At 45.3% G+C, this 14,489-nt stretch overlaps 1 long non-coding RNA gene across 1 annotated transcript in view; it reads right to left on the bottom strand.

The window, feature by feature from the left end:
* Positions 1–3,978: 3,978 nt before the first annotated feature.
* LOC109514015 (uncharacterized) overlaps positions 3,979–14,489 on the bottom strand; it is a 29,182-nt gene continuing 18,671 nt past the window's right edge. Inside the window, exons 3-5 of the long non-coding RNA XR_002167913.1 lie at positions 4,936–5,023; positions 4,639–4,709; positions 3,979–4,469 (exon numbers count right to left, since the gene is read on the bottom strand). This is a non-coding gene — a long non-coding RNA (uncharacterized LOC109514015). The remainder of the gene's footprint in view (positions 4,470–4,638; positions 4,710–4,935; positions 5,024–14,489) is intronic.

Here is a 14,489-nt window from a genome sequence, read left to right as displayed (position 1 = left end):
GGGGGGGGTCTTTGAGTGGGGGTGGGGTGGCGGGCCGACTCGGCACGCCACGAGCAGTCGAACATGAAGTAAAACAGCAGGCGGGCTCTCCCCTGCTTGCAGCGGCTGACATGAACTAGCAGGCCCGCACATGGGAAGTGACACCAGCAAGCAGGCCCCAGAGAGGATGATGATGATGAGCGACTCTCTGCATGCTGCTTGACAAGTGCAGCGGCGCTGCCAAAGCTCCCGCGGGGGGACGCAAGTACTGGGAAAATCTAAAGTCCCACAGCATTTTGTTTGAAGACAAGAAATACATATTTATTTATATAGTGCTTTTACAACGGCTGCAGCTGTAAAAAAAAAAAAAAAAAAAGCACTTTATAGAACATTTAATGTAAATGTATGGATCTACTTATTCTTTTTTTTTTTTACAGAAAAGTATCTTTCAGACTTAACTAAAAAAAAAAAATCACAAAATTTGGAGATACATTTTTTGGGGTAAAACCTCAAAACAGCAACAATAAATAAATGTACTGTCCTTTGGCTTCATGGGACAATCATCCAATGAAAATCATTACCCAAAATTGTGTGTTTAAAAGTCATCCCAAAGAAATTGATTTTAATCCCAAAGAATTTGATAAAAAAAAAAAAAAAAAATCATTGCACAATGAGAATAAAAATGAAAAAAATTACCGATTGCATTTTTTTTCTAGTTGAATAAAGATTGCTTTTATTATTGGACACATTTTGGAAACAACCTACTTATTTTGCTCGGAGTAAAACTTATTTTCGTCCAATGTTTTTTTTTTTTTAAATAATACAAACACGCAAAACTGGGAGATAAGCTTTTCATTGCTTAGCCGCCATATCATTTGTCCTCGTCTCCGTCCCCTTATTTGAAGCTTTCTTTTTTTTTTTTTTTTTTTTTTTACCCGCCACCAATCAGTATAAATATCCATGTACCTGATCTGAATCCATTATACACCTGTTTGTGCGAGCGGGATCAGGTTAAGAGTGCTGAGCCATGTTAAACCGCTGCTGCAGCCAAGCATGCATCATGTCCGCGCATTAATAGCAGGTGAGCACGCCATAATTATTAGTGCCATACGTGCCCGAGCTGCACTTCTGCGGCCGCTCTAATGGCTCAAGCGGTCAGGGGTGATTTATCTGATAAACTGCTTTTTGTGCTGGGTGGGGCGGGGGGGACGGGGGACAACTTGGGTTTAGCCTCCTCGGCTGTAATGTGCTTCATAAAGAGGAAAACAAATGGCCGCCTCAGGATGAGGGGAAGATGTAGCTTTGTATATTTGTGTAAAGGTTGGGCGGGGTGCGCTCGAGGTCAAATTGAATCCGCTTGTGTGTTGGTTTTTAAATGAAAACACAGAGGTGTGTGTGTGTGTGTGTGTTTGGGGGAGGGGTGGGGGGGGGGCATGGTGATGAGGACCGGAAACGCCTGAGCTATAACTCTTCCGTCACCTGCCTTCTGCCGCATAAAGCATTACTCAGGATGCGGCGCAAATTGCAGCCCGGCATCCATTATTCCCTTTCAGGGTTAATATTGATGTAGATATCATTCCTTTCCGCGCTTGTCATTTATTTGAAATACTCCATGCGACGAGTAGTCCGCTGCCGCCGTGAATCAAATCAATTGATGGAGCAGTTAGCCTCGCAGGCCCCAGCGGCCGCCCGGGAGCTGCCGAGTGAGCATGAAATATTATGGAGATTGTTCCATAAAGTGATCTCTTCATCATCATTTGTCTGCAGCCTGGGTGATCCGGCGCTCCCCCCCCCCACCCCCACATCCACCGCAAAAACGCCCTCCCCTCCCCAACCGCTGTGCTCCTCGCAGGCGCCAGCTGTCATAACTAAATCAGCCGGATAATGCAGTGAGACCCCCATGCTCCCATTTAACACGGGCGGCAAACTTGAGACTGGTGGGCCACATCCGACACAGTACATCACTTGGCCTGTGATTTTTTTTTCTTTCTTTCCCAAAACAAAGCAATTGTTTTTTTTCTTAATTTAGTTTTGATAAAATGTCTTGTTGCGGCCAAAACTCAATTTTACTTGGCATAAATTATAATCGATACGCCCTCTTCTATACCGCGTGTCCTATTTAGGGTCATGGGTGAGTTGCAGCCAGCTAACTTTGGGGTAAGAGCACAGAATAAACCCGCCAGCCAATCACAGGACACATAACAGACAAAAAAAAAAACATACGCACTCACATTCCTGACTTCAGCCACTGCTGGCTGGATTTCCACGACAAATACCACAAGAAGCAACGGCTCCCAATCATTTGAATAAAGTTTAGTAGCCTATGAAGAGCCAGCAACTTTATGACGTCAATAAAATCCAAAATATATATCCAAAGTTTGAACGTGACGATGAAGTCAAAAGTGTTGTGAGCGCCTGGCTGAGACATCAGCCCAAAGATTTTTACGCCGATTTTTTTTTACGGTGCCAAATGACTGGACGGTGACCAGTCCTGGGTTTATATCCCACATGACCGCCAAAAGCTGAGATAGACTCCAGCTCACCTGCAACCCGAACGAGGACAAGCACTGCAACACATGGAAGGATGAATGAATCGACATTTGGAGTTGATCATTGACTCCAATGCAGCAATGTGTCAATGACAAAAATCTGCACACAACAGGCTATGCTCATCTTGAGACGGACCGGGTCAGGACTTTCATTCCTTACCCCAGGGCAGTAGGTGGTGTGTTAGCGCTGAAAGAATAGAAGCATGAAGGTGACGCAAGCGCATTCATTAACCTGAATGATGTGCTGAGAGTATAGCTCCTGATCACCACTATCCCTGATACCTGACCCTTGCCCCTGTTAGGAAGAGGAGACCTGGGACACACACGCACACACCACACACACACACACATATACACACCTACGGTTAGTGGCAGCTTTGTGTCTTGCCGATAAGGCATTGAATAATGATGAGACAAGAGTGTGTTGGGTGTCTATTGCCAATGCTTAATGAATGTCATAAGAATACTTTGATTGCTGGGGTCAGCCAGTGAATGGGTACAAGAGCGGGACTCGGGGTAAGAGGGGATGGGAGGGCGGGGGGGTGGGGGGGTGTTATCTGAAGGTGGGAGAGGGGGTGTCAGTTTGGAGAAATCAAGTAATGAGTCCACTAGAGACCCGACTGATAGCTTTGATTGCGATGCAGCGCGGGAGAGCTGCTGCAAATCTTTAGCGGGATTAAGTATCTCTTAAGGAGATCTACTTTCAGCCACAGTGTTATCAAGCCTTCGGTGTGTTTTAATTAGGCCCCAGTGCACAGGCCTGAGTGTGATATGGCGCGCACCGGCTAATACGGTGTGACGCCGCTGTTCATTCAAAGGGGGCTCATACACCTTAAAATGAACTTGGACTGGAAACTGGAGTATTCTGCTGCCCCCTGTGGTGACATGTTACAGGTCTGGTTTGGAGTTGGGCTGGTCATGGTATCTTTTTGCGCATTACAGTACTATGCGACTGACACACACACACACACACACACACACACACACACACACACACACACACACATTCTCTCTTGTCCTCGTGCCGTTACTTGCAAATAAGTCTGCCAAAATAGCACAAGTCACTCAGCCAGCTAGTTTCCTATTAGAGGCACTTGTCCGATGTCACAGCCACGCCGCTCTCGAAGAGACAATTTTTCACGATGAGGCGACCTGTTGGAATGGCCTCCCAGCAGCGCTGATTTTTTTTAGGTCCCCGCCCCTCAAAAACAAACACAATGAATGGGTTCGTCCACGGCACAATGCGCCCTGCTAAGTGCAGTGTGAAAAGGGTTTAACAAATGATCAATACAACCCCTGAAATGTGTTGGTTTTTTTTTTTTTTTAGTTTATATCATGTCAATTTGTTTATTTCCGTGACAAAAAAAAAAGTTTTGGCCAATTATTAAGGTAAAATAGAACAGGACATGATGAATTTCATTTGTTGTTGTTTTCTTTTTTCCTGCATAGAAAATATATTTTTTAAAAACAACCGTAAAATTATTTGGTTTTGCATAAGGAAAAAAACAAGTCCTAAAGTGTAGCTTTTCAATGTAGTTTGTAATCAAAAACTGAGACTCTCTCTCATTATTTCCAACCGCCTTTTTCTTTTCCAGCCGAAAACTGATCACAGCATTAGAGTTACTCAGCAACAGTCAAAAACACCCAAGATCCCATCCGAGTGGTCTCTAATTAAAGCCTACAAGGGGACACCCCCCCCCAGCCTAGCTGTACACCCACAATTAGATCCTCCATCCATTATTGATGAAAGCTTTGATTAGAATCTGCGCCGTGAACAGAACAAGCAGTCCATTGTCATTAAACAGCACTTCCAGCAAGTCAAAACACAGCAGTCGGACATGCGCTTTAAACATCCTGGTCAGGTTATGACGAGGGTCCGGGCGGGAGCAGATGCTGAAGGCTTCTCAGCAGACAGACAATCTTACCTGCGGGCCTTAATGACTCGCAGGGGGAAAGAGAGACGACGACAGCGGATTCCGCACGCAGGAAACAGATGTAAGAGATAAATAAAGTAAGTGGACCGCGGCCACGTCGGCCCCGGCCTATGATGAGTCAGTGGGGGCCTTGTTCCAATTATAACCGGTCGCTTTATCAGGAAATATGTACTCACATGAAAGCCGCGCTGCTCAGCGAGAGGGGGGGTGAAGCAGCATTAGCGGCCGGCGTCCAATCAGCTGTTGCCTAGCGAGAAGATGATGCATCATTTCATATCAAAAGCCCTGCTAATTAGGACCGGATTCTTCATACCGCAATGTGCATCCATACAATATGTGGAGGACCGTGGAAGGGAGTGTCAAATTAAAGTTGAAACATGCACAAAGTAGTGGAAAGATTCACTCAGAGGAGAAACCCAACACCGCCACTGGCAACCTCAACTATGCTGACCCCCAGTGGTTTATCTTCTTACCTGGCAGGTGCACTCCATTAAGTCCCAGCCCTAAATCCGTCAAATGCCCTATCCGATTTTATCCCAGTCTCTAGTAGCCGCCGTGATTCTCAAGCATCGACGAAGAGAGGTCACTATTCAGTGAACCGTTTGTTTCATAGGAAATAATGGAAATGATCTATATAGGGCAAATGTTCATAGTCAGGAAACCTTTATTATAACTCATTCACTACCAGCCAATTCTAGACCAAGTCTGAAAAGACGTTTAAAAACGTCTTTGGGAGTGAATGAGTTAACTAAAAGGGACACTTTTTAAAAATCACTAATTACATGATTGTAAAAGGAAAAAAAAAAGTTAGGCACTCTAAAATAAAACTACTCATCCTTTGGGCGAGTAGACAGAAACAAGGGAGCAACAAAGCTAAAGAAAAAGCAACAAGCGGTGGTAATCAGTTAGATGCTCACATAGCTGAAGTCACGCAAGAATTGCACAGCTGTGGTTTTTAATTTTGTTCATTTTTCTCCAGACCCTTGTTCATTTTTGGCAGAATTCGAAATTCCATTCATCCATTAAAAAAAAAAAAAAAAAAAGGTTATTCTTGACTCTTTGTTTCTAACATTTTACCTTTTATTTATTTGGTTAAATTATCATGATAATTACATTATTTTAAAAAATCTCAACAAATATAAAAACTCATTATTTTAGTATTAAAATTAAAACCTCTCCGCTAATGACACACCTCTTCTGCCTGTTAAAAAAAAAAAAAAATTGAAATGTGGCCCATAAGCACAAACTTTTGCCCAGATTAGACAGAACATGACCAGTTCCCCCGCCCTATTTCTCACAGTGGATCAAACACGCCAGTAAATGCTTCAGCTCCCACAGTACATTTTGGATCATCCCTGCCTGCTAAATAAACCATCACATCTTTTCCAACGCAAACTACATAACACGCTCGCTCTGTGTTTTATGTGTGCAACTCAATCAGAGAAAACCCCGCCGGTCTCATCAGGCTTAATGTTCTTTTCAAAGCCGCAAAGGGCACATTGTTGTTTTTTTTTTGGTCGAGTTGTGAAGTGGACCGAGGTCCGTATGTTGGATCAGTACTGTTCCGTTAATTGTGGCCCAGATGCTTGATGAGGCCGCCACAGTCACTTCATATTTGTGGACATGCAGACTAGTGGTTACTTTGTAGAGGTTATCTTAAAATAATCCTCATTTGTATCTGCACCATATTGCATTGTACAGTACCACCCCCTTCCCCCTCTCCTATAGAACTATAGAACTATGTTATTATTATTATTATTAGTATCAACCTGATGTGTTTAAGAACAAAAATGAGGGTAGCTTGGGAAGCAGCGCAAAAACAAATGATCAATCTAGAAACGTGTATTTGCATCTCTCATTTAAAACAAATGTAAAAAAAAAAAAAAGTTGCGCAGTGTTATTAGCGCTTGGAAAAAAAGACATCACCATATTTAAGGGTGAAAAAAAAAACCATCATTTTTGCCCCCCAACCTGTCCGTCATGGTCATTAAAGCAATTATCAATAAGAGACAAACAATCCACTTCTGGAGTCTGAGCTCGATGTTTGGTACAAAAATCAATACGTGGCCCTACTCGGCCGCCGTCTCTGATCATCCCGCCCCAAAAGACAGAACAAATGTTGCAGTATGATGGATGACGGCTGCCGTCATGTGGATTATGTAATGGGCCAGATGATAAGGACTTGCATGGACTTCCAATTAGGACGAAAAGATGAGCGGGCTGTTATTGAACGTGAACGTCGGGAGAAGTGAGATGAGTGACAGGCGAAATTAGGAGCGAAATGAGGGTTTGATCCCCTGGAGCGTCCAATCAATCACCTTCATTGTGTGCCATGCCGGACGACAGTTGGCTTCATGTCCTGATCAAGTGCACAGATTACGGCGGTGAGCAAAACAAGCAGTGCTAGCGTAGTGGTTGATATTGCTGACTGTTGTGCAGCTGCTGTGGGAGAAATTGCTCATTGCGTTTTTCACCGGTGTCCTCAGATTGACCGACACCCAGTCCAGTGGTCTTTCTAGTGATTCACATAGTTGACTTATTGTAGCTGGCATTGGATCAACGGTGACGCAATGTCACAGTAACCCTGTGAGTGACTAGCAATCAGTCCAGAGCATAGTGGTTCACATCGCTGACTTTCATGCATATGTTCACTCCAATTTACTGATTTTCCAGTGATTTTCCAGAGTGTAATGGTTCACACAACTGACTCTCGCGTAGCTTGTCTGGAATAAACTTTCACTCAAAGCACCTGTCACAGTCATCTGGTTGATGAATGGGGTTCGCAGATGTCCACATACCAGACTTTCATGCTTCATCATGATCAGTCCGGGCTGTAGTCTGTCTTTGTAATGGTTCACATATATGACCTGAAGTAGCCACACTGCCTAACTTGGCATTGAGTGCAGGATGTAGTGGTTCACAAAGTCGACTTTCAGGCAGCTAGCGCAGCATCGATTCCCACGCAACATGCTGTTCAAAGGGTAGTGTCCCTTTGACTGCCGACCAATGAGTCCAGGATATAGTGATTCACCTAGCCGGAATCCACAAATGTGGTGTGGGATCACTTCCGACTCAGTGAATTGTACTCAGTCCAAGGTGTGATCAGTGTTTGTCGTGGTTCACTTAGATGACTCTTGCCTTCCCTACACAGGATAAGTGGTGTCCAAATTGATGTGTGGATGGCAAACATTTGATAATGTAGGGTGTAAAGGCGGCTGAATCCCTCTCACTTTTGACCTTGTGTCCTCACACTCGGCAGTGATCCATCTTAATGCTGCGCACTGGTAAAGAGGTCAAGATGGAGGAGAACATATCATTCAGCGTCTAATCATTCCATCGAGCCAAGCACACGTATAGTGTTTGCGGGGCGTCAGGGAGGTGGACCCCGGCCAAACATGAGGTGTCACGCCGGGCGCCAATGAACGCACAATGGCCATCCATCAATCTTCCACGCCGGCTTGTCTCCCGACCAACTACAATGTCCATCTCGGGCCAATTTTGGCCCGTGGGCCGACTCATTCATCAGCCCTGAGCTCATTTGCAATCAGGCTGGCGCGCCGAGGAGAGGAAAACAAGAGCACGGGTGCGAAATATTGAGTGTGAAGGCCTCCAATGACGGGGGCTCCCAAATTTTGCTCGAGGCGCGGGGCTGCTGCTAGGCTGAGCTCTTTATCAACGTTGCGGCGTCTCGTTTATTCCGCTGACGGATTGCTTATCAAAGTGGCTCTCAAACTCGGGGTCCATAAGACACAGCTTGGGGAATATCCGCAATATAGAGAGACCATATCATTTAATATGGTGTAACTCCTCCCACAAACACATTTACATTTATTCAAACACACTTTTAACTGATCCGTCCACCCATCCATTTTTTAGCAAAAGATAAAACACTCCTTGGGGCCTGTTGTCACGCTCTCACCGTCAGGAAACGGGAGACTATGATACATAGTATCACATCACTTTGAGGAAATAAAAAGAAGATGGCCCTCCCATGTATTTGATATGCAACAGTTTGGTTCGGTTTCCTTTTAGGAAAAAATGTCGTGGATGTTTAGGTTTCAAAGTCCAAAGACTCCAAAAGTCCATGTCATGCAAATGATTTTTTTCAGACCCCCAAACTATGACTTACGGAACTCTGGACGTCTGGGGTCCCCATTTTGAGGACCACCGGCTTATCAGGTGCACCGGAACAGATGCGCTGGAGGGACGTTTTTTTAGGGGTCCCCTTCAGCCGGGTCACGGGGGTTTAAGTAAGAGTGAAAGTCGCTTTATACAGAGCAGGGCGAGCAGCTGCTGCCGCCGGGCCCCCCGACTATTACTTTCTGTGCCCCCCACCCCCGACTTTGATGTTTTAACAATCCATACATATTGATTCAGACTGATAATAAACAATTTGATTAGCCTCTTTCAACGGGGGCTGTCATTTCAATCACTCGCGCCGCTCCGACGGAGTGGAAGTGAGTGGCCGGGGTGGGAAGGGATGTGGGGTTGAGAGGGGGTTGTGGGGGGACAAGAAAAGGGAATCCAGCCCTGATTAGGCCTCCGCCTTTGGTGGATTGGACAAGACAGCTGAGCTGCCGGGTTATTAACTCCCTCAGAAAATTCTCAGCCTTCTCTCAGGCCCGCCTGAATACTGTGATCCGGATCGATAAGCAATCTCCGGTGTGTACCAAATGCCTGCTGGATTCATTTGTCTCCCGGCAGCCTCGCCCTCCAACGGACAATACACCTGCAACCCGTCCCCCCCCACCCCATCCCCGTTCCTCACCCTCCCATTCCTTACATCGCTCACGTTTCACTCACTGGAGTCTCTGTCACTCTTTAAATAATGACCCGGGGAGGGGAGGTGGGGGGCACGTGAACAACTGCCTGCCTCTATTTCATCACAGCTAGTCGCCATCCTGGCCGGGCCCGCGGGTCACCCAGCTGTCTTGGGGGAAGTGGGCGACACTAACTTAAGGGAGGGAAGAGCTGAGGAAGGGGTGAGGGTGGGGGATTAGTGGGAAAAGATGGAAGGGGTGAGGTGGGGGGGGGGCACGGCAGCATCAGGAGGCACAGATGTCCCCATCAGTATGAATGAACAGCCCCTTGACAGGCTTCAGGTAGAAGTGTACACACTACATCAGATGTTCTGCCTGCTGGATTCATTTGTCTCCCGGCAGCCTCGCCCTCCAACGGACAATACACCTGCAACCCGTCCCCCCCCACCCCATCCCCGTTCCTCACCCTCCCATTCCTTACATCGCTCACGTTTCACTCACTGGAGTCTCTGTCACTCTTTAAATAATGACCCGGGGAGGGGAGGTGGGGGGCACGTGAACAACTGCCTGCCTCTATTTCATCACAGCTAGTCGCCATCCTGGCCGGGCCCGCGGGTCACCCAGCTGTCTTGGGGGAAGTGGGCGACACTAACTTAAGGGAGGGAAGAGCTGAGGAAGGGGTGAGGGTGGGGGATTAGTGGGAAAAGATGGAAGGGGTGAGGTGGGGGGGGGGGGCACGGCAGCATCAGGAGGCACAGATGTCCCCATCAGTATGAATGAACAGCCCCTTGACAGGCTTCAGGTAGAAGTGTACACACTACATCAGATGTTCGCAAACTTTTTCACCTCAAGAATCAGCACAGTGAGTAGAAATCGATCCCGCACGAGTTGCATACAAGCCAGCAAGGTGAATCACTACAAAGACGGGCGACACCTTGGACACGGTGGGCTGATGAACAGTCAATCTGAGCGCGACTGTGAATGCCGAAGTGAGTGAGAACGGAGCCCACGCCAGCTGCATGAAAGTCAGCGAAGCGAACCACTACAAAGACGGAATAGGGAGACTACGAGAGGAATTGATCCCGTGGCAGATGAAAGTCGACTATGTGAATCATGTCCAGGGCAGGTGGGCTATGTTCACACTGCATGTCAATCCCAATTTTCTTTGCGGGGGTGCACGGGCCACATGTGACATGTATCTGTTTTTATTTTCATGCATGGTGAACAGTTCAATGCTGATTTTCTCAGATCCGACCAAGACTTCTTTTGTATGTGGACATTCTGTATCAGCCCGTGACATCAAGTAAGAAATGATTCTCACCCTCGCTACATGAAAGTCAACTATGAGAACAACTACAGAGTGGATTCGTTGCCACTCAGTCGCATGGTGACTGTGAACGGCACACTGAGTTTGAATTCAGTCCACGCAAGCTGCACAAATGTCAGCTATGTGAACCACTACAACGGTCCATCAGTCACTCACAGGATGACTATGAACACCACGTCAAGTGAGACTGGACAACCAATGTGAACCACCACAAAGTTCCTGGATTGATCAATAGTCGGGAGACCAAGAGATGGAATTGATACCCACACTAACGTGAACCACTACACCAAGCAAATGAACTGCACGAAGCGAGTGACTATGAGACAGCCCGGAAGATTACCAGTCGACGAAAGTGCATTGGGGTGGCCCGGCGGTCCAGTGGTTACCGCGTCAACCTCACAGTGCAGAGGTACCGGGTTCAATTCCAGCTCCGGCCTCCCTGTGTGGAGTTTGCATGTTCTCCCCGGGCCTGCGTGGGTTTTCTGCGGGTACTCTGGTTTCCTTCCACATTCCAAAAACATGCATGCAGGGTGATTGAACGCTCTAAATGTCCCTATAGGTGTGAGTGTGATGAAAATAGTTGTAGATTAATTTCATCATGGATTCATTGTTGATTCATCGATTAATTCTGACACCACGACGAACCACAACATAGATGACTACAAACTTGAAAGGGGTGTGCGGCTCGCTTTTAGGACCACTTTGGCCCCACTTCTGGGCGTTGCTGTCTTTGTAAGACCGAGGAGATGGATTTACATCGTGATCGTGTTTGCTGATTTGGCAGAGCTGCAGCTGATAACTTTTAGTGATCCGCAGCATCATTGATCTCCTTGATGGATTTATCGGCGGGGTGATGTGCTTCGGACAGCCGGCCCCTGCGATACTTGGGCGTGCAGCTACCGTACCTGCGCCTCCACAAGCCTCGTCTCATTTCTCGGCTTTATCTTGTCGCTTTTTGGGGGCGGGGGTCTTCTCTCGCTCTTTTCCTCCCGGAGGGAATTGTCTGTCAATGAAGGCGAGCAAGCAGCACACTTCTTAATTGTCGGGGGGGGAACAATGCACGCGAAGGAGAAACCTGGCGGATGTTTGGACTTCCTTATCACAAGCATCTCGCTCAGAATCACAAAGTTGAGAGGGAAATGCAGTTATTAAAAGGAGCTCAGTAAATATTTTTCATGCGAAAAACATGCAGCAGACAGCAGGCGCTTGGTTCTCAGGCAAAAGGAGGAGGAGGCGGGACAGACAAAACAGGAAGCACCACAAAAATGTATGTCGGGCTTTTTTTTTTTAATCAGTCAAAGATGGCCCCACTCATCAGGGGTTGATTGCATCGCTGTTTTTTTCCTGTGCAAGATCACAGACAGCGAGGAAAAACTGAACGATGTACAACAAGGACGTTTTGAACTCTTTCAGCCAAAAACGAAACGGTCACATTGAGGCTTCCCCATGCTCTGTTTTTGCATTTCGCTGCCTTTCATATCGGCAAGGCTTCCTCCCCGTGAATACGTTCATAAAGATGAAATAACAGATGATATGATGATTTGAGCTGTACCAGATTATCTGAAAAGTTCTGAAATTGTAGTGGTCTGAATGGGGCAAGAAATGTGGAAAGTGGCAATGAATAACTACACACATTTGAATTTGGGGCTTCCATTTTGAAAATATTGGGAATTCTGGGAATGGGTATTGTTCACATGATGGCCTGAATGAGCTCAACAATTTGAAATAGGAACTAATTGAATCAGTCAAGGAATGCAGTCATTGGGGTAAATCTAAAAAAATTTTTTTTTTTTTTTTTTTAATCTTAAATTTGGTCCTTTGATTGAAGATGTGAACAAAAGTGGAGTGGGAATGAACTGAAATGTTTCAAGTTGAAATGGGTCAAGAAATGTGGACAAAAGAGCTAAGTATGTAATCATGTTTCAAGTAGGGGCTTTTATTTTGAAAATTTGGGGAACGTTGGAAATGGAAAAAGATGTTTTGAATACGCTGTGCATGCTGACGTGGACACGTCTGATTCAAAAACTCAAAGTTGGACGTAAATGTATAAACTAGCTTCACGTGCAGCTTTTAACCCTTTCAGGCACAGCGGTTACTCCAGTGGACAGCTTCTCATGTTATCAGGTTACAGGTTATCGTTATTGCTGCATGAATGTGTTCATTTGAAAATGTGACTTGAACAAGCTAAACATGGTTTCAATCAGCCAATAAATCTTGATGGAGGACGGAATTTTGAAGACGATCAAAATTTCCCTGCGACAAGAAAAAAAAAAAATCACAGAAACCGTTGCCGACCTATTGCCAAACATCTGGCAAACATTTTACAAACATTTGCGACATGGCGCTAACCCCAAACAAGATGGAGGTAACCCTGACGAACTCTGACGAACATTCGCTGCCTTCGAAAACACTTCACTGCACAAACTTGAAAAATTGAAAAAAGATCTTCCTTTCCTGAAAATAACATAAGTAATATTTGTGCTTCGGGAGGCTGCCTTTCAACAGGCGCTTTCCACTCCTCACCCTGTCAAGGTCGGCGGTAATGTGGAATCTATAAAACATCTCAATAAGAAAAGTTATTTGAATTCTTCCCTTTTTTTTTTTTTTACGGCTTGTGGCTTACAAGTTCCCATTTCATGCAGTTTTACAAATGAATCTTACTACACGGTGTTGAGCGTATGTCAGCAGATGAAATTACTGATGGTAATTGCTCCCACCCCAGGTCTCTCAGTCTTTCATACTCACGCGCACATTTTTTTTATTTTTATTTACATTGCAGTGCAGTCCTCTGTAGTAGATTCTCACAGTATTCTTCAGTTCAAAATGACAGATCAGCTTGTTCTCATGAGAATTTAGTCTTACTTTCTACAAGTTCAAACAGCATTCAGGGTCACTTTAAAAAAAAAAAAAATCATTAGATCAGCAGAAAAATGCTTCAAAGTTTTGCTCTTCTGCAAATAAGTGACGTAAAATGTGTCACGTCTGATTCCGACAAGCGCTTTACGTCTATCTGTGTTGCATTTCTCTTCACCACCTCAAACACTTTCTGCATGACTTGAAACATACTCAAATATTCCGTTTTCCCAGTCAAAATATTTGGTGATATTAGGACTGTTGATGAGACCCGATTCACATCGATGTGGCATTTTTATTTACCAATTAAAAATGTCACTTTCCCATGGATCACTGAAGTCGTATTTATTTCTATTGCCCTTATTTTTCTTGGAACTGCCTCACAACAGAGTTGCATTGTTCTTTTCAAACTCAACGATTTACGATATGAAGTGAAAAATTCCTGAATTGTTTGCATTCCGTGAGCTCATATTTAGTTGTATGAGAAATTGTTTCTGAGAAATGCTTCACATCCATGTTGCGTTTTTCTTGACAAGCACAAACATTTTGTTGAATAAACCTAAAAATTATTTCGGTTCTTTCCCGTGAATCCCCGAACTAAAATTAGCTTGTCCTAGCATTGCTTTGAAGAATGGCTCCACATATATTCAATTGCTCCGCATAAACAGAAACATGTGAGTTTTACTTTCGTGTGAATCACTGAACTAATCATTTTTTTAGGCATCACCAGTCAGACTGTTTCGGCCGTTAAAAATCTTCGATGTTGGCATCGCAATGGTTAGCATCTCATCTGACAGCATTGCTGCCGTGTTAGAAGCTTGCAGAACCATTTGTTTGATTCTCGTTTTATTTCATGGATTAAAAAACACACACACACACACACACACACACACACACACACACACACACACACACACACACACACACACACACACACAGCACGTCCCCCCCCAACTCTCCACTTCGTGCCAACTCGGCTCACATTGTGTCTCCCTGACAGTGATGCTAACTTGCGAGTAGGTGAGCCGCCCTCAGGCTTCTGTACTTCCACGTCGAGCTCCATCCAAATCACTTCTTGTCATCACAA

This window comes from Hippocampus comes, unplaced genomic scaffold (genome assembly GCF_001891065.2).
Source record: "Hippocampus comes isolate QL1 unplaced genomic scaffold, H_comes_QL1_v1.1 scaffold82, whole genome shotgun sequence".
Lineage (NCBI taxonomy): Eukaryota > Metazoa > Chordata > Actinopteri > Syngnathiformes > Syngnathidae > Hippocampus > Hippocampus comes.
The sequence above is the reverse complement of the archived record's forward strand: the minus strand, read 5'-3'. Positions and strand labels throughout refer to the sequence as shown.